Source organism: Rhododendron vialii, chromosome 11a, assembly GCF_030253575.1.
Source record: "Rhododendron vialii isolate Sample 1 chromosome 11a, ASM3025357v1".
In the NCBI taxonomy this organism is placed as follows: domain Eukaryota; kingdom Viridiplantae; phylum Streptophyta; class Magnoliopsida; order Ericales; family Ericaceae; genus Rhododendron; species Rhododendron vialii.
The window spans coordinates 33,521,342-33,546,149 of NC_080567.1; the positions used below are offsets into that span (position 1 = coordinate 33,521,342).

Genomic DNA, 24,808 nt, shown 5'->3' on the forward strand with positions numbered 1-24,808 from the left:
CAGTTTATAGTAACGGTTATTGAAAATCGTTGCCAAAGGTCAGTTTTTAGCAACGGTTAATGAAAACCGTTGCTATAGTCCAGTTTTAGCAACGGTTAATGAAAACCGTTGCTATAGTGTTGTAATCTACTAACGGTCACATGAAAACCGTTCCTATAAACCCTGTTTCTAGTAACGTTTTGTTATCCATTACTATACACCATGTATTCCAACGGTTTTTTTAACCGTTGCTAAAAAACCGTTGGGAGATCCTAAATTTCTTGTAGTGAGTGTCCCACCTCATGGCACTTGTAACACTTCAACTCCTTCGGCTCAGGAGTCCTGCCCCTTGACTTCGACCCCCCGCGCACTCCTGCTTTACCTTTCTCTGATTTTCTACCACGTTCCTCGTATCCTTTCGCCACCATCAGCCCTTCACCTTGAATAGCCTCAGTCTGTTGCTTACGTTGGTTAAATGCAAGCAAAGCTGCAGTAACTTCCTCTAGTTCTAGGGTTTCTTTCCCTTAGAGTAGAGTCGTAACCAGATTCTCCAGAGAAACCGAAAGAGAACAAAGCAACATCAGCGCCTGGTCTTCCTCGTCGAACATCACGTCAATCCTTTGTAGGTCGCTAACAATCTGATTGAACGTATTAATATGTTGAATAAGGTCAGAACCCTCAATCATCTTCAACCCGAATAGTTTCTGCTTCAGGAACAGTTTGTTGGTCAAAGACTTTGACATATACCTGCTCTCCAGTTTACCCCAGACCCCAGCCGGCGATTCATCACCAATCACATGATACATAACTTCGTCTGCAAGACCCAAACGAATCGTACTCACTGCCTTCATCTGGAGTTCTTCCCAATCGTCGTTAGACATGGCCTTTGGTTTCAACTTCAACCCCTTATACAATCCCTGCTGCACTAACAGATCTTTTACTCTCTGTTGCCACAATCCGAAATTTGAAGTTCCATCGAACTTCATCACATCAAACTTTGTAACAGATGAACTCGTCGACATCGTTCTTCCGTGTGATCCGAAATAGCCTGAAGCTTTGATACCACTTGTTAGGATCGTCACACACACGCAAACGATTTGCGAGTATAAACAGTAAAGAATCAATACAGAGATATACATGGTTCCCCAAAACCGAGTATGTCCACGGGAGTGAGAGAGCAGCCTTTTCTTATTGATGATCACAGTCATAGTTTTTAGGGTTTTACAATAGAGTCTTATATACCCGCACTATTCAAACCATAATCTGAAGCCTATCCAGTAGCCCTATAGATATCTCTTGTAGCCCTACCCATATCCTTGGTTCACAGCTAGTCCCATCCGTAGGGATACAGAAAACCCCAGTAGCCCTACCGCATTCACTAGCAGTCCTTTTTCGACTTCTCTCGGTGACATCCAACACGCCTATTCCTAGAACTCCTCGGTACCTCTCATACTTCAACATATGAGCCATAGTTCCAACAGACATAGTTAGTGAGACCAAAAGCTTGGCCTGATGAATGAATAGGCTTTCATTTATTGGTATCCTCCGTGATAATGGCATAGATTGGACTCACTATTGAGAATTTTCTAGAATTGAAGAACAAATGTAATGTGATATATATTGGTTTTCGGAACCGCTCCTTCCAATGAAATACAACTCATAAGACTTGAATATGTGTTGATGTGTCTTGTGCATGCAGTGATGGAAGTAACACCTGATTTATAGGTACTAAATCTGCAGAAGAAATCTTTTTCCTACTTGTCTAGAACGAGAAAACTTGGTGTGGTGCCCAGTTGGCCACTAACAGTGAAGAGAATAGTACTTTAAAATGAGGAGCTTCTACGGTTTCACCTGTTAAAAAACCAAAACATGGCATGAACTAGTTACCAGGAAAAAAAAAGTCGGATCGAGAGTCCCATTTTGTTCATCCACCTCTTGGATTTGCTACCTTTAACTAAGATTCTTAATGAGCAAATTTCAACTTGGAAAAATATGTTTTTTGAAAAGGACCTTAATTTTCTTTTTTGTTTTGCTAATGTGATTGAATCCATACGTGTTTGGAAATGAGAATAATCTTCTCATTTCAAAGTAATCAAAAAGAAAAGGGAAATACTTCGTTGTCTACCCTCCTTTTGGAGACATCGTAACTTTTGGCATAACAAAACTATAAGGAGCATAACCAAAACCCATTACAAACATAACCAAACCATAACAAGGCATAAATAGAACCATTACAAAGCATAACCAGAACTCCCCAATCCGACGGATGAGATTTAGCCAGGCATGCAAGTTGACCAAAACTGACCGGTCAAACCGGTATCCCCAACAGGTCAACAAATTGGCGTAACAAAACCTCAAAATGGCAAAACAAGAAATCCAAAAAGGCACAACATGTGAATTTAATGGCGTAACATTGGCCAAACGGGTATAACTAAACCCAAATTAGGTATAACTAAACCATTAAATGGCATAACGTACATGTGAGTCATAACAACATGGGCATAATGGAAACAATTGAAAAGCATAACAAAAACCATAAAAGGCATAACTAAAACCAAAAGTACAAGAAGAATAATAATACCACATAAGGCCATAACCAATAACCCCAAAAAGGCATAGCAATAACCTCTAGAACTGTATCAAAACCCCACCTGTCCTTTTTTTCACTGGACCAATGACTCATTCTATAGATATCTCACTTTTTTGTTATGCCTTGGTTATACATTTAATTGGTTTTTGTTATGCTTCTAATAATTTCATTATGTCCAAAAATTACGGTGTCCCCAAAAAGATGGTAGAACCGAAGCATCTCCCGAAAATGGGACACGTTCAACTGAAATAGAAATGGTGAGTGAATTGGCTATTTATTCTCTCCGAGATAGAATGGAAGACGTGAGAAGATTCTTTGAATGAGAAAATTGATACGTTTGCCATAATCAATCTTTGTTGTATATCTATATACTACTTTTTTTAAATGTACGAAGTTGTTTTCTCCTTTTTGCTTTCCACAAATGCCCCCAACACTTGCAACTAATACCAGCCTTGTCCTACACCTCTTCCCACTCGACACAATACAACCCAGGGTATAAAGTGTTTCCCACACTTTTATTTCCCGCAGAACCCATAAGAGTTCCCCGCTATTGGAAAGCGGCAGCCCATGGAGCATTTCTTTCTAATGAAACACTACACCGGAAGCAGCGGCTACTAAACGCAAAAGAAAAGCCCTCTCTTCCTTTGCATCAAGAGGAGAGGACATCGATTGCCGACTCCTGTGAGAGCATTGCAACTCTCTCTCTCTCTCTCTCTCTCTCTCTCTCCTCTGTGTGTGTGTGTGTGTTCCTAACCATGCATCAAGTTCTTCCAATCTTTCAGAGGAATCAAATTGAGGTGAAAGTACATAAACACCCCTTCAATTATCATTCTTTCTCGTAAACACCCCCTCACATTTAAAAGCACTCATAGAGACCCCCTCAACTACTGGAAATAAAAAAAAATGCTTACTCTGTTAACAGAATGAAGAAAATGACTAAGATACCCTTTTCTATTATGCCTTTAAAGGAAAATTATTTTAAAAAATTTTGAAATTATTTACACCATTGCTCCAGAGAGAGAGAGAGAGAGAGAGAGAGAGAGAGAGAGAGAGAAAAAGGAGGAGGAGGAGGAGGAGGGTGATTGGGGGGAGAACAGGACATGCTATCCACCAAGATAGTAAACAAGCGAGTCATTGAGTCCTTGGGCCCAAACCTGGGCTCCCTCACCTTCTCCATCCACGTCCGGAGACGCTTGCTGGACTTCGTCCAGCGGTGACCTCAAGTATGCCAAGCTGGGCTACCATTACCTCATCAACCACGGCATTTACATTAACCACGGTGTCGGTGCTGGTTTTCGGGGCGGAGGTGGGGAGCTTGAGTAGCAGCAGGGAGGAGATCTGGAGCAAGTTTTGGAACAACACCAGCGCCGCCCATGCCTGCTACGAGGGGGTCTGTTGCTTGATAGATCAATGGCTGCAAAAATCGTAAGGATTTGTTCCATTTCCATAGTCAATCCTTTGATTACTATACTCAATGAATCATAATAAACGGTGAATAGTTATATAATCTCTATGCAAGCGAGAGAAAGATTCAGAGAAGCCATTGCTCCTCGTTCGACAATTGCCGACGTCGCCGACAGCCACACAAAATCGAGTCAATCGAACGACATTCCTCGCCTGGAGTTTTCTTGTTTGACTTAGTGATTTCAGAGATTTTTGAAATTGGGGTTAGGGTTTGATTTTGGGGATTTCTGAAATTGGTGATTTGTAGTTTGTGATAGTTGTGACTGTTGGAGACCGAGTGTGGGGGGGTTGGTGGTGGTGATTGGTGCCTGGCGGTGGTTTGGGATTATAGTGGCGACAATGGTGGATGTGGTGAAGTCAGTGGTGGATTGTAGATTGTGGTGGCGACAATGGCGGACTATGGATTATCAAAGGGCATTTTTGTCCAAAAAATACCCAATTTGCTGATATGTGACCTCCCAGCAAACAGTTTTGAGACGAAAGGGTGTATCTTGGGTAACAGCAATAGGTGAGGGGGTCTTCATGGGCGCTTTAAAATGTGAGGGGGTGTTTACGAGAAAGAATGATAGTTGAAGGGGTGTTTATGTACTTTCACCTCAAATTGGGGTGAACTTGGGATTGTTTTATAAAGGAAAAGGGCAATAGAAGCATCGACGTCATATGTTGTTCATACTTCCACCATAGAAGTTGAGACTCCAGGGTACTCTTAAGATGTTCCTTTAAGTTATTAAACTTGTTGAATGCCATTGTTATACACTATGTGCCAAAGCTGTTCGACAAAATGCCTTATCTTTTACTTAGTTCTAATTGATTCATTACCGTACCAAAAACATTAACAACTTACTGTGGAATTGGTTCCATTTTTGCACTCTTATTGGTTCCCACGGGATTTCCTCAGAACACCTAGGATCCAATGAGGGATCCCGCACGGTCTTGCCATGCGGGACTCTCCTTTTCCGATCGAATTGCAAGGATCCGAGGCACTCAAAGTGTGCAGAACGTGATTTTAAGGGTAGCCCCGAGAAATCAGCAAAAAAAATGATGGAGAAGAGCTTGATCCTAGCAGTTTTTTACTGAACCGTTCAATAGAAAACTGTTCAGATCAAGTCCTTCCCTATCATTTTTTTGTTGATTTCTCTCTAGTACTCTTAAAATCACGTTCTGATCACTTTGAACGGCTCGGATCGTTGCAATTTGATCGGGAAAGAAGAGTCCTGTATGGTAAGACCGTGCGGGATCCCTCGTTGGATCCGGACTGTTCCTCAGAAAGTCATCACCTGTTTTCTACTTTTAAAAGTTCTGAAAATGTCCCTACCAAGCCTAATTATTAACACACCTGGCCCAAGTTTATTCACGCAAGTTCGGAGCATACACGATAACACGACTATTGAAGGCAATTCTACGACTAATGAAGGCAACCTTCCCATCCTAAACCGAAAAGATACAACCTTCCAATGTACTGACTATTAAAGACGAGCCCACCGAAAAAACACAACCCTTCCAATCTACTGATTATTAAAGACTCAAAGCCAACTGCCGCTTCGCCAACAGACTTTGAGTTCCAAACCATCATTATAGGCGCCTAATTCTCAAGCCGTAGCGGCAATCGCTCAATTATTCCATCCGAATTTCTAGAGCTGGCCAAGATTGGAAGTTTTGTTCATGTCAAAAAGAGTCAGTTGGTTCAGTCCCGCCATGGAGGATGGAGATTGTGGGGCGTGCAATGAATCCAAAAAATGGTGTCGAAGTAGGTAAGTTTTGTTTCATGGGACTGGGTGAAATGAATTCACAGATTGTGAAATCTAAATATTTCCCGCACTCTTCGTTTTTGGATGCAAACCTGGGCGCCAATCCATCCTGGACTTGGCATAGTGTTTTAGATTGGAGAGATGTTCTGTTGGATGGAGTGCGGTGGAGAGTGGGTAACGACAGGAGGGTGTGAGTGGCAACTGATCCGTGGATTCCAAATAAGGGGAGATATATACCGCTGGGGGTATCAACGGAGGGAAGGGAGATGCGGGTCATGACTTGATTGATCCGGTAACGTGCCAGTGGAAAGTTGAGGTGGTGCAATCAGTTTTGCAGGCAGAAGACGCGAGGGTGGTGCTCTACATGCCTCTGGTTATGGGGATTCTTTACAGATTGTGCAAGCGTACGATTAGTTGATACCAATGTTTATATGACCTCAAAGGGATTATCTCACAAATTAACCTTGTTTCGAAACTATTTTTGGTCCAAACATAATACATATATGCTTGAACCTGTTTTGAATTCCAAAAGGCTTCGAAGATTATCTTGACCCTTCCCAGAATATATTCTCTACGGTTGCGAAAGTTTCCTGCTCCAAGGTACTTGGTCAAAGTCAGATATAATTTTTTCCCCCTTTTATACATAGGTGTCTAGGCAAACTTAAACTCACATCAACTGATCCTGTAGTTGTGAACACACTATTCATTGTCTAATCAAAGTCAAGGCAAACCCCAATACATGCAGTTTCGTAGTAAATTATCGATGCACGTGCACTTTTACTAGTTGCTTGGAAATGGCAGGGAAGAAAACGCATTCGGGCGGGAGTCGCACAGAAGAACAACATCGCATGCATTTTCTCATGAAAAGACTACCACGTGTACAACATATTCCATGAATTCACCGAATTAATCATTCCTTTGTTCCTCACTAGTCGCCACTTCCAATCTCGCCTCTTGATGGTCACCAATTTCAGACTTCAGTCCATGGGTAAATATAAGAAAATTTTCTCCCATTTGTCAAGGTATGAAGTCATTAGTCCAGCAGCAAATGTAAGTGTGCATTGCTTTCCGGGAGCAGTTGTCGGGCGTCACTACCACGTGTACGACCATCTTGCCATTAAGACAGCGGAAATTCCCAAAGGTTACTCCATGCTCAATTTCAAGAAATTTCTCAGATATTCTTACAACCTAAAGATACAAGATTCATCACAGGCGTCACAGACTGAAAAACCCACGTTGATACTTATGTCCCGCAAAAAGTCAAGTGTCTTTATGAACGAAGATGAGATGGTGACCTTGATGAAGGCATTGGGCTTCAGAGTTGTCGTCACACAGCCTGATATGATGACCAATATGGACAAATTTGTGGAGATGGTAAACTCGTGCAGCATACTGGTTGGTGCCCACGGTACTGGGCTTACAAATGCTGTCTTCTTGCCGGAAGGGGCTGTCCTGGTGCAAGTGATGGGACTGGGCATAGATTGGATATCGAACACTTTGGCATTCCAGCTCTAGGAATGGGCTTGAATTACATAGATTACAAAATTGAATCAGAGGAAAGCTCTCTCATCTCTCTTTATGGCAAAGATCACCCTGTCATTGTTGATCCGGAATCCATAACCTCGAAAGGGTATGAGGTTGCTGTGTACCTTATCAAGCAGGATTTTAATATTGATGTTGTGAGGTTTAGAAAGACTCTTGTCAAAGCACTTGGACTTCTTGGGCGCTCAGCTCCTTTGGGCTGAAGAAACAATGTTTGTAGATGAATCTTTCTAGTAACTTCTGAAGATACAATTAAGAAAGAAAGAGGAATCTGTGTGTTATTGGAAGTGAAAGAAATGATAAAACACATCAATTTGTAAATTGCACTCTTTTTTTTTTACCAACAAGATAACCGATTCATAGATAAATGGTAAGAAGAAAAACATCAAAGAGATATCCATCCTTATACAAAGGCGTAGATATAGCCAATCTGGTGGATAGGACTCCCATGTGGAGACACCTACACAACCATAACCCCTACTAGCTAGATAGTGAGTCACACCATTTCCGCTGAGTTCAACAAAACTAAACTCAAACCCAAAAGTCACATGCCAATCTCCTAATATCCTCCACAATAATTTCAATATCGCTATGAATAGCCAATTCACCCTTGATCATCCGAATAAGGTTCAAAGAGTCGCCTTCAAATTGAGCTCTCCTAATCCCAAGCATAGATGCCAAAATAAGTCCTTCCCTAGCTGCAAATGCTTCAACAACTAATGGGCATTCAGCGCCATAAATCGAGCAGCTACAAAACGCCTATCCAAATCTCTCCCTACCAATCCCACTCCTCCTTGACGGCTGTGAGCATCAACCCCCGCATCAAAATTAATTTTTATCATCCCCCACTGGCAGGGACCATTACTGAAATGGGTTCTGTGGGTCCGGACCCCTCTCCACCCCCAACAGTTTGTTGGTATTCGTTTGGACCCATTAAAATTTTAACTGAAGAAAAACTTTGTTTTATATGGAGTTTTGCGTTGTAAATATTTTCTATACGTCACCGTTCAACTAAAATTCTAGAACCGCCCTTGCATGTAAGCATTTGTGTCTGTCTTGAGGCCCTCTGGACTGGTGGGGGTCTATAAATTACTCAGTATATTCTTATCATCCTTCCCATGGTTCCTACTGAAGTTAATGATCTTAGAGGATCTAATTCTTTGAAAAATGTTTGTTAAGGGTGTGTTACCGACAATAAGTAAAACCAGATTCAAAATTGCGTGTTAGATGTTTATTAAGTAGGAATTGGCTAGTGGTTTTTCTCCTGGCAAGAAAAAATCAAAGCTTTCTACCTCACCCAGCTCCATTATGAGAGAATCAGCTATAGCCAATGATCCACCAGATAATCAACAAGGGGCTTTTACACTTCCAAATTCTCATACAAGTACATCTTAAAAATTAAAAAAGATCGTTTTCTTGATAAAGACCGGCAATAATAACAAGAAATGCCAAAAACAAAAAATCCAAGCACTGACAAAGAAGATCGATCTGAATTAAATTAGGTAAATGGAATGATGAAATCGATGGCCTAAATGTACTAATATACAAGTCGATACCTGAAATGCGATGCCAGATTCACTTCGAAGAGAATTGACACCAGTCCGTGACCGAAGATGTAGTGAGATAAAATATGCATACAAACACATATACATGTACAGAGAGATACATATATAAAGAGAGAGAGATGAATGGGGACGACGACAGTTAACCTTTGGGCAAGTAAGAAAGCGTCGGACATAGAAATCGCGTCTTTAACATACGAGTTTGAGAATGTTGAAAAACGATGTCGCACAGCTGGATATTTCGCGATGGTTTATCAAAACGACGTTGGTCGGTATTCATAGAGACGGTATTCATAGAGACTTCGCAGCTCCAAACTGAGAAGTCCATTCAAACGAAGTGACACCCTATAATTGGTAAATTGTGAACTCATCTAGGGCTTATTCTGCAATCTAAATTTTCCAAGTTGTAGATCTTATCAATAGCATAAACCATTCAAAGTTCATGTTAATCCATCAGTGATTGGTACATAATCGGAGATAATTTATACGAATTTTTTTGTCCCAAAATAGAATTGGGCACACTTGATAAAATAACAAGTTCATTAGCTCCATTATGGGAACTGCAATGCGGAATTAGTCAAATTGTGATCTCATTCCAGATTCATTTCTTGATCCAAACTGATCAAGTTGTAGAGATTGTCAAGAAGATGAAACCTGTGGAAGATCATGTTAATCGAATGCCGATTGGTACCTAATCGGAGGTGATCGGTGCAAATTTATTTTTCTGAAAATAGAACTGGCTACACTGGATCGAACTACGGAAGGAATTCACTCCGTTTTCATCACGCTCCGGTACCGGTATATATATGCTCAGAGAGAGTTCGTCGAACACTTTTTGGCCCCTTCGTTCCAGATTGAAAAGGGACCGTTTTTATTGCTGTCATTTGGAGATGAAGAGAGGATACGAGGAGTCTTCATCGTCGGCCTCTCTCGGACCGCCTCAATCCAAATTCAGACACAATCCAGATGGTATATTATTTCTCGATTTGTCATCTACAGTCCATTTTTTTATTTTTATTTTTTTATCGAATGACTATTGATTTGAGGGTTTTAGGAGACGTATTATTTGATAATTTTGGTTACTTTTTGAGAAATCGGCCATACCAACAAACAAGAATAGAACTAAGAATGCAAGGCAGAATTTTTTTTTATGCTGTTTCCCAACTATATTGTTGAGTATATAGTATATACACGGCTTACACCAGTCTGCTATGAAACAAGTGAAGAAGTGTAAGATACATCAGGTGTTGTGTATAGCAAGTATTTATTACCTAGACTTCACATCACGCCTCCGACTCCCGTGAGCTGACCGGGTTGAAACCCGAGTAGTCAACGAAGCGCGGCCCAAATTGAATCAGGCTTTAGGAAGCCCAAGATAGTGTTATCTGAGATTGATTGCCGTCCGTTTGGATGTTAAGAATAAAGCAGAAGAAACTGAAAGAAAGTTTGAATCTCAACTATGTTCAGGGTTTCCACTTTGGGGAAGCTTTTATGAAAGAGTGATTTAAAATTTAAGCTAAGGTGGAGAATTGACGTTCTATTATCTTGCTACTACATTTTCTTAGCAGGCAAACAGAGTTGTTGAATTTTCGTAATGAAATGTTTTTTGTGTGATGGTAAGGCGATTCACAGTTTTTGGAGGATGAGAGTACAAAGATATTTGCCAGGAAAGTGGCTGACCATTATAGTGCATGGACGAATCAAACTCGAGAAGAGCGAGAAGATAGTCCTATTGTTCATTTGAAGAAACTTAACAACTGGGTACTGCATACTATCTTGTGGTACACATTTTTCTCTTTGAAACCAATGGTAGATTGATTTATTATCTATTAAGGCTGTTCTATTTTCTGTTTCGGTAAACATATTAAAAGTGTCCTAATTCAACTGTATGCACACGGCGGAGACTAAGTTCTTGATCTTGCTCGTGGCAAGGTACCACAAGTCCCTTGCATTGTAGAAATCCTTGTTGATATTTAGCTACCTAGGTATTTTGTGCGCGTATTTGAAATCATGTCCCTTGGACTTCTTAAACATTTGCTAGGGTGGAGATCTAAATATTTACTGTGGATAGTGAAGCTTGTTATGGTATTAAATTTAACCAAGCTGGACCTGCATGTGCGCATTTCTTTGGGGTCCAGCATGGAGTGGAAAATACGAAATCTTTCCTTGGCCATGAATTACTTGCTACTTTTTCGTGTCTTCTCTCAGTGAGTTTTTAGCTGGCCAATTACTAGTAAAAAGAAAAAAAGCATATAGATGGACTTGTAATAACACCATCATCTTCGAAAAAGTTCACATTTGTGTTCTGATGTCGGAAATATGGATTTGAGAAGGTAATACAAGTGAGAACTTAGAAGTATCACACTCGCCACCCTGTGGAATTCACCCACGGGATAAGAGTCGTAATAGGAACTAGCCAAAGGCTGAAATTTCACTTCAATTATCAAGCTAATTCATATCAGTACATAACTGGCCTTTAAACACAAAAAAAGGACTAGAAAATTCCTGAAACATAAAAGAAAACGACAAATTCCAAGAGGACCTTTCAACTCTCAAGTATAAGATACCAAAAGTCACTTGAATGTCAGCACTTATTTGGTCAAAGTTGGTTATGAGAACAATTCCATGACTTAGTTGGGAGTTCCGAAATTATGTAGAAGGGCAGTAAAATTATCTTGGGATTCACCGGCATCATTCGCTTCCACTGCGTGCAACTCGCCCTCGAGTTCTTCTGCCATTCCGTCCTCATGAAAGGGAGAAAGATCTGATACATTGAAGGTTTTTGAAACACCGTACTCTTCTGGAAGTTCAATTTGGTATGCATTTTCTCCAATTCTTTTGAGAACTTTGAAAGGACCAACAGCTCGAGGCTTGAGCTTGCCATAACGCCCTGGCGGAAAGCGTTCCTTGCGAAGATGAACCCAAACCAAATCTCCTTCTTTGAAAGCAGCAGCCTTCCTATGCTTATTAGCACTTTTCCGATACTTTTCATTTTGCTTTATGATACGGTCTCGCACCTGCTCATGTAACTTCTTGATATATTTGACTTGCTCTTCAGCATTTCCACTGAAATGATGAGTTACAGGAAGTGGAACTAGGTCCAGTGGACTGATAGGATTCCTTCCGTAAACAACTTCAAAAGGACTAGTACCCGTTGATTTGCTTGTGGATCGGTTGTAGGCAAATTCAGCTTGAGCTAGAATAAGATCCCATTGACGAATGTTGTTGCCAATTAAACTTCTTAACAGATTTCCCAAGCTCCTGTTAACAACATCAGTTTGTCCATCCGTCTGCGGGTGATGAGAAGAACTAAACTGTAAGGTAGTTCCAAGCTTTCTCCAAAGTGTACGCCAAAAGTGACTCATGAACTTAGAATCTCTATCTGAAGTCATGGTTTTAGGAATTCCATGAAGCTTTACAATCTCCCGGAAGTAAAGATCAGCCACATGAGATGCATCCAAGGTCTTGTTACATGGAACAAAGTGTGCCATTTTTGAGAACCTGTCAACGACAACCATAATTGAGTCTTTCTTTCTTTGGGTTCTTGGCAGCCCAAGAACAAAGTCTAGACTCACATCTTCCCAAGGAGCTCTAGGGACTGGTAATGGCGTGTATAACCCAGTATTTTGAGCATGAGTTTTGGCACGGTGACAAATTTGGCATCGCTCCACATATCGTGCAACATCCTTCAACATTTTCGGCCAATAAAAGGTTTCCGCAACAAGAGAAAGAGTTTTATCCCTACCAAAGTGTCCAGCGAGTCCACCATCATGAGCTTCCTTGATAATAGCTTCTCTTAGGAACCTTCTGGAATGCATAGCTGGTTGTCCCTAAAAAGAAAGCCATCTTGCAACAAAAACCGATTGAATGGTCCCTTAGAGCACTCTTCCCATAGTTTATTGAAATATTTATCATCTTTGTACTGCTCCTTGAGAACTTCAAAGCCTAAGACCTTCACTTGCATTGTGGAAAGCAAGGAATGCCTTCGGCTTAAAGCATCTGCTACTTGATTTTGCTTGCCTGCCTTATGTTTGATATGAAAAGTGTAAGCTTGCAGAAACTCAACCCAAGAAGCATGTCTGCTACTGAGTTTATGCTGGCCATTTATATATTTCAAAGCTTCATGATCCGAGAAGAGTATAAACTCTTTGGATAAGAGATAATGGCTCCAATGATCCAGTGCTCTAATTATGGCATAAAACTCTTTGTCGCAAGTAGAGTATTTTCTGCGACTGTTGTTTAATTTCTCGCTAAAGAAAGCAATGGGTTTACCTTCTTGACTTAGGACAGCTCCAATACCAACACCAGAAGCATCGCACTCAACCTCAAACATTTTTTCAAAATCTGGAAGGGCCAAAATAGGAGCCTTTGTCATCTTTTCCTTAATCACTTCAAAGCTTTTTTGTGCTTCATCTGTCCAACGGAATGTTTCTCCCTTCAAGCATTCAGTGATGGGGGCAATAATAGTGCTGAACTCCTTGATGAATCGTCGATAAAAGACGCAAGACCATGAAAGCTGCGGATGTCACGGACTGTTTTGGGAGTGGGCCAGCTGGTGATTGCTTCAACTTTGCTGGAATCCACCTTTATACCTCCACTGGACATAATATAGCCTAAGAAGACCAGGCCATTTGTGAAAAAATGACACTTCTTCAAGTTGGCATATAATTTTTGTTCCCTTAGCGTCTTGAAAACCTCGCGGAGATGATTTAAGTGTTGCTCTCCATCTTTGCTATACACAAAAATGTCATCAAAATATACAACAACAAACTTTCCAATGAAAGGTTTAAAAACATGATTCATAAGACGCATAAAAGTACTAGGAGCGTTACAAAGTCCAAAAGGCATCACCGTCCATTCAAAAAGACCATCCCTTGTTTTGAATGCTGTCTTCCATTCATCTCCTTGCCTCAATCGTATCTGGTGATAACCACTTCGAAGATCTATCTTGGAAAAAACTGTAGCACCATAAAGTTGGTCGAGAAGATCATCAAGCCGAGGAATAGGGAAACGGAACTTGATAGTAATTTTGTTCACGGCTCTACTATCAATACACATGCGCCACGAACCATCCTTTTTTGGAACAAGAAGTGCAGGGACTGCACAAGGGCTCATACTTTCTCTCACTAAGCCCTTTGCCATAAGCTCTTCAACTTGCCTCTTGAGCTCATCATGTTCTTTTGGATTCATTCTATAAGCTGCCTTATTTGGGATCATTGCACCTGGTATAAAATCAATGGAATGTTGTATATCTCTCATGGGTGGGAGACCATGTGGAATGTCTTCCGGGACAACATCCTGAAATTCTTGAAGAAGGGGTTGGACCACGAAAGGAACTTCCAAAGTTTCTACATTTTCCTCCATCACCACAAGAGCATAAGCCTCATTAGATTCTTCCAAAGCCTCAACAAACTTTGATTTAGAGAGTAAATTATTTCCTTCCCCGTTAGATGGTTTAGGAGTGCACTCGGCTTGGAAGGACCTAATGTGATTTTTACTCCTTCTTTTTCAAAAAAAATTAGTATTTTTAAAGCCATCATGAATCACCTATCTATCATATTGCCAAGGGCGGCCGAGAAGTAGGTGACAAGCATCCATTGGAACGACGTCACACCAAACTTCATCTTTGTAATTTTTGCCAATAGAAAAATGAACCAAGCATCTTTTATTAACTCGTACCTCATTCCCCTTACAAAGCCATGAGAGTTTGTAAGGTTGTGGGTGCGCCACCGTCTTGAGCTTCAGTTTTTGCACCATTTTAGTAGCCACTACGTTTTCACAACTTCCTCCGTCAATGATCACATTGCAAACCTTGCCATGAGAGGTACACTTGGTATGAAATATGTTATTGTGGAGCCAACTGTCTTCCTCCACAAGCACTGCATTTAAACTCCTTTGAATGACTAAGCTTTCTCCTTGATCTGCATAGGTGATTTCATCATCATCCTCTGGCTCGCTGAATACAGTTGTTTCTTTTTCTTCTTCCATCTCTTCTTCAACAAGAGACACCACCTTGCGATTAGGACAATCAGCAGCGATGTGTCCAAATCCTTAACACTTGAAACAGCGACGGGAACTAGGATTAGAACTTCTTGGGTTAGAACTTCCAGCTGCAGTTTCTTTTTTTGGATTTGGTTTGAAAACAGCCTCCTTGTTGGTTGTGGATGCATTTGCTCGATTAGAGTTGCTTTCCTTGTTCCAAGTACGCGAAGTTGATCCACGGGACTCCTTTAATTGCTTTTCCACTTTGAATGACAGCTTGACGACATCATTGTAGGTCCAATAGGGCTGCAGTTGAACCACATGGCGAATTTCTGACCGAAGTCCTTGAAGATATCGGGCGATGGTTTGCTCTTCTGGCTCCAAACTATCACAACGCATTTGTAATTGATCAAATTCTGCTGTATACTCTTCAACAGTCAACTCCTTTTGCTCAAAATTGTGAAATTTCAAGAAAGCGTCTTGACGGTAATTATCAGGTAGGAATTTCCTCCGACTCTTTCTTCATTTTCTCCCATGTCTCGATCCTTCTCTTCCCGTCTCGATCTCGTTGCTTCTTAAGATGTTCCCACCAAAGCGAGGCATGTTTCTTCAGCTTGATGGCAACCAATTTAACCTTTCGGTCTTCCGGAATATCTTTGTATTCAAAAATTCTTTCAACAGTGTTGAGCCAATCCAAGAATTCATCAGGATGCATTCTTCCTTCAAACTCTGGTATTTCAACTTTGACTCCGTATTCTTGCTGGAAATAATGGTTTCGTCGAAGTTGATAACGAGGAGCCCCCCCACTCGATGCGTTGCTAGAAGCACGGTGAAAAGGGTTAACCTCCTCCTCATCTGAAGCTTCATCCTTTGAACTGTGGTGCGAATCAACACATTCCAGAGTCTCATAGCGTTGTAAACGCTACTGGAGTTACTGCACTTGTCTCCTCAAGTCATCCACCTCGACATCACGAAGGTCTCTCTCACGAGCTTGAGGTTCATCGACATTTTGTTTGCGACGACGACTCGCCATTGAAACCAAAGCTCTGATACCAAAACTGATGTCGGAAATATGGATTTGAGAAGGTAATACAAGTGAGATCTTAGAAGTATCACACTCGCCACCCGATGGAATTCACCCACGGGATAAGAGTCGTAATAGGAACTAGCCAAAGGCTGAAATTTCACTTCAATTATCAAGCTAATTCATATCAGTACATAACTGGCCTTTAAACACAAAAAAAGGACTAGAAAATTCCTGAAACATAAAAGAAAACGACAAATTCCAAGAGGACCTTTCAACTCTCAAGTAGAAGATACCAAAAGTCACTTGAATATCAGCACTTATTTGGTCAAAGTTGGTTATGAGAATAATTCCATGACTTAGTTGGGAGTTCCAAAATTATGTAGAAGGGCAGTAAAATTATCTTGGGATTCACTGGCATCATGTTCAGGTAGATCCCACAAATAGAATTAGTTTTGATAACTTGTTCGCGGGAATACATTTTCTGTCGTCTTTTTTTTGGGAAGTATTGAATGAGGTTTTGAACCAATCGTTTAGATCAATTTTGCTCACAAATGAAAAATCATGTTCAACAATTGTGGACAGATAGAAGATTGCCGTACACGCTACAATGGTGATGCAGAACATCATCAACGTCGTAAAAAGTTCACATTCCCTGCGCGTCTTATGTGTGGAGATTGTTATGAGGTAACTTTGTGCTACTTCGTGGGATGAATGGCCCAACTGAGTGTTTGGGATATTGATTAACAAAATTTTATGGTTGAACTCTGGAAGTTACTTGGCTGGTGAGCTTTACCTCCAAAATTAGTGGCCTTATGAGCTGCTTTGCTTTATGGTGCTGAACCAGCACCTTAGTAATATGAGGCCGGATTCCTCTTGGCGAAAGAGGAAGAGACAATAATACAATCTCATTTATGATATTTTTTTCTGGTTATCAGATCTGTCTGGACAATGTTTTGGAAGAAGATGCCCCCTTTGATATATGTAGTTGCCAGGTGAGCGATTCGTTTGTTGTTATGTACGATAAATTGATTTTTTTTTAAAATTTTAAAATCTTCTATTGTTTGTTTCTTTTTGGGTTATACATTTGCTTTTACTTTAGGAATAATTCCAGGAAATGATCTCTCTGCAATCAATTTGACAAATCAGGTTCCTTGTTTGCTTGTGATTGGAAATTAATGCCATATCTCTAGTCAATTATGCAAGTTCTGCATTTTGTTTTCTTAGTTTTTGAGTTTAATGGATTATCGATGGTTAATTGGCCTCCAGTAGATTTTATGGAAAATTGGAATTTTGTAGTTTGCCATGCATTACTCCTGGTCAACTGAGGCACGTGCACGTCGGGCCTTGGCCAATGTATCAGCATTGTTTCGTCCAGGAGGCATTTTTATAGGAACTATGCCTGATGCCAATGTTACCATCAAAAAACTAAGAGGTGTTTTTTTGTTCTGGTTCTCTCTTTTTCCTTCCAGTATTTACTGCAATGAAAAAGAGTCTAAATCTTTGAGTGGTATATATGGTGAATTGTTGGCAGTTGCTCTCTGCAGCTAGTCTTAATGTAGTCACTCCTTGTTGGCTCTAAAGCCTTTCAATGAGCACCCTAAGAGAGCCCTGAAAGGTCTTAGAGCAAAAAATTCATTACGACCATCTAGGATAAAATGATCAAAAAAATAAGATCTTCGCACCGGTTCAACCGGATTGAAAATTAGAGCACTTAATTTTTTAATCATATTTTTCCAGAAGTTTCATTAACGGTGTTAACAATTTTACTAATTTGGATTGTAAAACAAACTACAGGGACGAAATTGAGACAATTGAAACTAGAGGGACGAAATTGAGACAACCGTAAACTAGTGGGACGACTACGAAAATTTGCCCAAAAATGTTTATAGGTTAGAAGAAATGATAAGGGCGCTGCTATTCGCAGCCCTCTATTTTCTCCCATAGCCCGTTAAAAATTTCCAATTATACTAGACAGTTAGTTACTGAAATTGAGATATATTTTCAACATCCAATTACCGAAATATAATATTTTTTTCAACAGCTATTTACCGAAAATGTATGTTCGGCAGTTGTTTACCGAAAGTCGAACATATTTTCGACATGTAGTTACCGAAATATAATCTTGTTTTCAACAGCAATTTACCGAAATGTTATTTATGATTTTCAACAACCATTTACCGAAATGTAATGGGCTACGGGAGAAAATAAAGGGCTGCGAATAGTGGCGCCCAATGATAATTTCACCCTCAACCGGTCCAAAAACAAATCATTTTTGGAAAATTCTTGCATCACCCTCAATTTTAAATCAGATCAAAGCTTATTTTATAAGTATCAATAAAGAGGCTATTGAAAGTAGTAAACTAATAGGATACAGGCTTGAGTTGGTATGGGTATGCAGGTTTGGATAAGGTCCAGCTACTATTAGCAAATGGTCGGCGATTAAGATTTAAAATTTGTGTATGCTGTGTTTTGAGATTGGGGTGAAAGTTAGTTTGGGGAGCTGTAGTTAACGTTTCTACAGTTGGATGCTTGATGGTAATGCTGTTTGATGCTGGTATAGAAGAAGTGTCACTCATATTTTCTATTTTTGTGACTGGATGCTGCATTATGACGTTGATGTACTTTTCAATAGCGTTGTTTTCCAGAAGTGTTTCTAGGTGGTTGTTCATTTTATGGTTAGTTTGCTTGAAGAGGTTAGCTACAAAGGAGAGACTTTTTAGATGGGGGATGACGATTGAACCTGGTTGTGTGTTGTGCTATCAAAGTGATGAAACGTTGCAACACCTGTTCTTTGAATGTAGCTATTCTAGCAGCATTTGGAAGGTTATCCTTAACAGATTCCAGATTCAGAGAAATCTGGAGGTGTGGGATAGTGTGAATTATTCCCTTGAGTGAATCTGGATTCAAGATCACGCCATAGTTCATACGGCGTGCGGCAACTGGTTAGGCTTGGAGTAATTGTGTTGCTGATGCTGTTCAACAACCATGAGAGGACCATCGTGGAAACTCGTTTCCATAGGGGTTGAATATCGGGATCTGTGGGGCAAGGTAGGGTATTATCAATGAAACCCAGTTTATTTTTGGCACAAAGGGCCATCGTGATAGAACGGCTCCAGGACCCATAGTTGGTATGGGTTAGAGCAATATCAACAAGGGGGGTACGGGGGTGGTCGGCTGAATGAAGAAAATAAGGGGAAGAGAGATCAGAAATAAATTTCTGAACCTTTTCTTGAGCCTCAACCATGTCTGTAAAGATGGATTGAAGGTTGAAACTGCTGTATTCTTCCAGTGTGTCGTCTTATGCGAAAGAGAAAGAGCAAGAACATGAACCCTGCTTTGATACCATGATAAGAGGTGCTTTGTGATAAATATGATTGATTCTCATTTGATTAATTGGTGGAACACAGCCACACATATATAGGAAAAGAATACAACCAACTAGGAAACAATAACTATGGAAATAGAATAATAATCCTAGAATTATGGGAAGAGATTGCTCCTATAATTATTCTGACGGATCTCAATTGATTCGGTCCGCTAATAGTACGAGCTTCAGTTCCTTTTTGTTCAAACTAGTCTTGGCGGCTGGGGCCTACCATCTATGGGTGGAAAGGAACTCTTGAGTTTTTGTTGGTAGAAGCAGAAGGGCTGATCCAGTGCTGGCTTGTACTGAGGATAATGTTAGACTTAGTATGTGTACTTGGGTGCATTTCCCCCACACCCTTGAGAACCAAAGACTATGCAGTCTTTGGAATATTTCAAGCAAAGTTCTTGGTACTTAATTTTGTAGTTTTTTGGCAGATTGTAGCGAGGGGTTTCCTTTGTAAAGATTTTGTACAGTGGGTTGATCTCCTTTGTTTTTATGTTGTTTGGTATAAAATGTGCAACTTCCCAAAAAAAAAAAAAACTATTCACTATCCTTTATAGATTTCCCCAAGTCAATCACTTGGGATGTCCATTTCAGAGCAGGAGGCCCCCTTCCACGATCAAGATTCACATGGGAACCAAACCACACCACTCTCGCCCACAAACAATAAAAAAGCAAATGTTCAATCAATTCTGAAGCTCCATTACAAACTAGGCACAAAGCCGACCGCCCACAACCTCATCTAGAAGATTTTCTGTTGTTGCTAGGATTTTTTTACACGCCTTCGATCATAACTTCTCAATTAGTGACATGCAATAAAAAAGTAAATGAAACAATGGATGGTGAATATTTCCTGAATCCTATAGCACATGAATTGCATGCATGTAGTCCATCAATTTCCACATTTGGGTTGAGGATTCCACTATCTCATTCTAAAAAATGAATAGGAATCGAGTGAAGAAGAAATATTGAACAACAATAGAGGTAACAATGAGTTGTTCAAATGCTTTTTCTAGTTATGAATTATAGCTTTTAATTTATGTATGTCATTTTTGCTAACCTCAACTCACTAGGTAGTGGATAATCTAGACTTAATAACAAAAAAAATTAGATGTATTATGTGTGTCTAGCTTGTGGGGTTGTTGCTTGAGATGAAAAGAACAAGAAGTTAGATATGTTTCTTAACTTTTGAGATATTTTAGGATGTTTTGAGATCATTACAGTTGGCCACCACTATCGCAGAGTGGAAGTGTGGTGGTGAAGTGATGGTGGTCAAGTGATCATGGTGGTGGAAGCTAGGATTGTGCTATGGCAACATTGTTGGTGGCGGGGGGTGGTAGTGCTCCCATTATCTTTTCAGTGGTCTGTTTTCTACCAATATTTCATAAACTAAAGCTTCATTATTTTTATGGCTGGAATCTACTATCTTTTAGTACTTTAAAAACCCTCTTTTTTGATATATAACAGATCTTTATCCATTTTAAAATGAAGGTGATGCCAGTGTTAATTATAGGAACGATTTACTTTTCGACTCACTAAGGGTAAAATAGTCATATCATTTGGTATACAAACAATATTGGATCCGAACTACTTGGGTTAAAAAGTAGACTCAACAAGCTTTCTAACGGTTCAAACTTTGCGAAATTCGGAGTTTGGAAGTGTTCGGGAGAAGCCCACAAAATTTGACAAATTTCTGATCTTCAAAGCGCCTGAGGCGCATCTTATTCCGCCCGGGGCGCACGAAATGGTGCCTAGGCGCAGCTCCCTCAAACTCCATAATTTGTCGAACTTTCCAGTCTTGCTCCGGACACTCTCGAACTCCAATTTTCGCAAGGTTTGAACTGTTAGAAAGTTTGTTAAGTTATTTTCTAACCCAAGTTGTTTTTGATCCAATGTTATTTGTACCGAAAAAGATGTGACTATTTTACGTTTAGTGAGTAAAAAAATAGATCATTCTGTAAAATGTTTGTATCTCCTTTATTTTAAATCAGACCAAAACCTATTTTATATCGATAAAGAGGGTATTCGACGTTTTAAAAGATGGTTGTATCGAAGCATAAAAATAGTAGATTTTAGTTTATAAAAAATAGGTCGAAAGTAGACTAATTCAGAGATTGTCGAAGCCACTGAGCCTAAAACAAATTTTCTCGCCTCTCAACTCATTCTAAGTTGGATTCGATACTTCCATTCCAGTTCTAGGATACTCTTTTATTTCTTAAGAGTTCTAGAGAATTCATAAGGCTTTCCACAATTCATCGAAGCACATAAAAACTGCTTAATCATCGGGATAATCCTAAGAAGTACGCTTGACAGGGCTTGTACATTTAAAACCCCAAATTTTGGTGTCCATACCACCACTATTTCGCGGGCGTGAATCTTGGGAAAATGTTTTTGGAGTTCTATAAATAATGGAGGACCATCCACATTGGTTTTAATGCATTTTAAGTTATCTATTCTCTATCTCCTTCATTTTATACGGGCAATTCAATTCATACTTGGCATCCATGTTTTCCACCGATTGTGTAACATAGAGACAAACTGTAAGATTTTGAGTTGTATCTTGCAATTGTATTCAGCCATTAGGACTTATACGAAAGGAAGCAATTATGGCTGTGGGACAGATGTCGTTGTTAGCTCTCATCCATCTCACAGACTATTTCTCCCTACTATACCTGTCTAAGTAGTGTCTTTGATTATTTGAGTTCATGATTTTTGTGTTTCTTACCATTTCTGATTGTTATTGTTTTATGATTATGATGGAATAAATCCACAACAATCTAAAGCCATTCGATTCCTTTATTAAGAAGAGTCTCTGATACATATAACAAAAATGGAGAAATGGTTCTAAACGTATTCCGTGGCCTTGATGAAGTTCCAGTAGTATTACTTTGTTATGTATCTTGATATTTTGCGACATTAGGTTTAACAAATGGCAAAAAAAAAGGAGAAGAAAAAACATCCTCATTGAATTGAAATTCTCGAAAAGGAGGACATGAATCGAAAACAACTAAGCCTAGACTAGCATTAAAGTTGCTTTTGAGAGAGAGCGTATCCATTAGTTTCCTTTCTTTTTTTTTTAAATCCACCGATCATGCCTTCAAGTCCACAAAAAAGAGCTATCAAAGCTTAAAAAAGACGAAGCTGAACAAGGACGATTAGCCTAGCCCGCTAGTCAAGAGGAATCTTGCTCGTCTTTGCCAAGGAGGCCACCTCCTGTGCCACCTGATTCACCGACCTTCTAACCAAGTCGAAAGAAATCCCCTGCTCTTGAGCCAAATCTCTGATATCCATAATTATAGCTGCTACATCCCATGGTGGAACTGATTCATAAACGCTAAGCATAATCGCCTACTTGTTATTTGATTCTATCACCTCTTGGTTGATCCCTATTGCTTTAACAAGTAAACACGCTTGCCTGATTGCCAAAGCCTCACCCTTGAAAAACTTGAGGCAAACTTCACCTGCTTGGTTAATCCATTCACTAGCTTCCCCTCATGGTTCCTCACCAATTGAAGTAATTTGGGTTATTTCCCCTATTGGCCAATTAATACAATACTAAGCAAGCATACTTGGGAGGCTCTTAGGCACAGAGGAGAGACAGTTCACTAGACTTCAATAGTGTGTTTTTCCAGAAGTGTTACAAGGTGGTCGTTCATTTTATGGTTAGCTTTCTTGAAGAGGTTAGCTACAAAGGAGAGACTTTGTAGATGGGGGATGACGATTGATCGTGGTTGTGTGTTGTGCTCTCAAAGTGATGAAATATTGCAACACTTGTTCTTTGAATGTAGCTATATCAGCAGCATTTGGAAGGTTATCCTTAACAGATTCTAGATTTTGAGAAATCTGGAGGTGTGGGATAGTGTGAAATTAAGTGGGCTATTGATCATTGTAATTGTATGAGCTTCAGTTCTTTTTTGTTCAATCTAGTATTGGCGAATGGGGTCTACCATCGATGGATGGAAAGGAACTCTCGAGTTTTTGCTGGTAGAAGCAGAAGGGCTGATGCAGTGCTGGCTTGTACTGAGGAAATGTCAGACTTCGTGTGTGTACTTGGGAGCATTTCCCCCAATCCCTTGAGAACCAAAGACTAAGCAGTCTCTGGAATATTTCAACCAAATTTCTTGGTACTTAATTTTGTGTGGGCACGCGCCCAGGAAAATTTCATTGACTTGAAATTTGGGTGCGGGCCTTTTTGGAAAAAGCGCGGCAAAACGCTTCGATTCAGAGTCGCCACTCGGGTTTTAGCGGGATGCACCCAAGGAACCGAACTCGAAAACGTTTGCCACATTTGTTTGATTTTGAAAAGGCATAGACCGGTCCGTCGTCACCTTCGATATCTGAGGTTCGGGAGCCAGGTTACGAGAGAGGAAGGGTTTTATGGCACCCCTCTCGCCCAATCCGGAAATCGGTCTCTACTCGGGCATTTTTGTAAAAGCATTTGCATTTTTCTCTCATTTAGTCATTTTTTTAGCTAGTTAGGGAGGGGGAACAATTAATGGAGATTAAAAATTGTAACAAGTTGCAATTTATGCGACAAAATGCTTATGGATGATTCGCTTGCGATAATAAACATAGATTGAGAACAAGCACTGAGAGCAGCCTGAATAAGTTGGAGTACGCTGCTTAAAAGAGGGATGAGCAGGCTCCGCACCAGCATGCACTGGCTGAGCCACTGCATGCTGATCAGACTTGCGCACGCCACACCTAAACTGGCGTACTCCACTTATCTGGTCTCACAGTCTTTGTTTACAATCCTCTGGGCTCTGGAAAGGGACCAGCTCACACCCAAGCAAACCACGCAGTTTAATAGAATAGAACATATACAGTTACAGACAGATAGAATGGCTTCAAGCCATGAAGAAAAACAGAATACCCCAAAAATAGTGTGGGGACATACCAAAGAGGCCAAAACTAAGCTAGACGCAAGGGCCAGTCACTGGATCATGAAAACCCTGCCGTACGCCAGTTTGTTTTCTTACCCAGCACTTGGCTTTGCATCAGCTGGGCTCTGGAACATGACCAGAAGGATCCCAGAGGCCTTCTAAACAGATAAGGAGTAAGCATCAACTATTACAGCTAAGCAGCTCTAAATGTACAGAAAGCAGTAGACTGGTTATTAGCATGCTAAGGTGATTGACAGAAATGCAAGTAAGCAAAAATGATGATCCATGATCCCCACGCTAGTAGTGCACATACTACCATGACTGGCGTATGGCATGATGTTACTGGCGTGCGCCATTAATCGTCTCATACGATTGTTATATTTTACCAGTTTGAGGCCAGGACTAGTATTGATTACTAGCCTGGACCCTACTGGTTCCCTTCAGGAGTCGAAAATAGAAAGCCACGCGACGGTGGTATACCTCTTTGTGTTGAGGCTTGAAGGTGGTATTGAGCTTAAAGGTTGAAGATGGAGGTTGGTGACTGGATGACAGTGAGGTGTATGGAAGTGAGGTTCTCTCCTTTCTCTTTCAATGGAGGAGGAGAGATAGAGAGCAAGAGAGGGGAGAAAAAGAAAGTTAGAACTCTTCAAAGTGGTTAACCCCT

General features: G+C 40.3%; 3 long non-coding RNA genes and 1 pseudogene across 3 annotated transcripts in view; 3 read left to right on the forward strand and 1 right to left on the reverse strand.

Annotated features, from left to right (window-relative positions):
• Positions 1–6,897: 6,897 nt before the first annotated feature.
• LOC131307252 (uncharacterized) lies at positions 6,898–8,571 on the forward strand. The gene is made up of 2 exons (XR_009194059.1): positions 6,898–7,242; positions 7,343–8,571. It is a non-coding gene; the product is annotated as an uncharacterized LOC131307252 (long non-coding RNA).
• Positions 7,389–24,808, reverse strand: part of LOC131307249 (uncharacterized) — a 55,952-nt gene continuing 38,532 nt past the window's right edge. The window contains exon 3 of the long non-coding RNA XR_009194054.1: positions 7,389–7,522. This is a non-coding gene — a long non-coding RNA (uncharacterized LOC131307249). The remainder of the gene's footprint in view (positions 7,523–24,808) is intronic.
• LOC131307247 (mRNA cap guanine-N7 methyltransferase 1-like) overlaps positions 9,735–24,808 on the forward strand; it is a 59,017-nt pseudogene continuing 43,943 nt past the window's right edge.
• On the forward strand, positions 10,674–17,259 carry LOC131307251 (uncharacterized). The gene is made up of 3 exons (XR_009194058.1): positions 10,674–10,817; positions 16,830–16,886; positions 17,191–17,259. It is a non-coding gene; the product is annotated as an uncharacterized LOC131307251 (long non-coding RNA).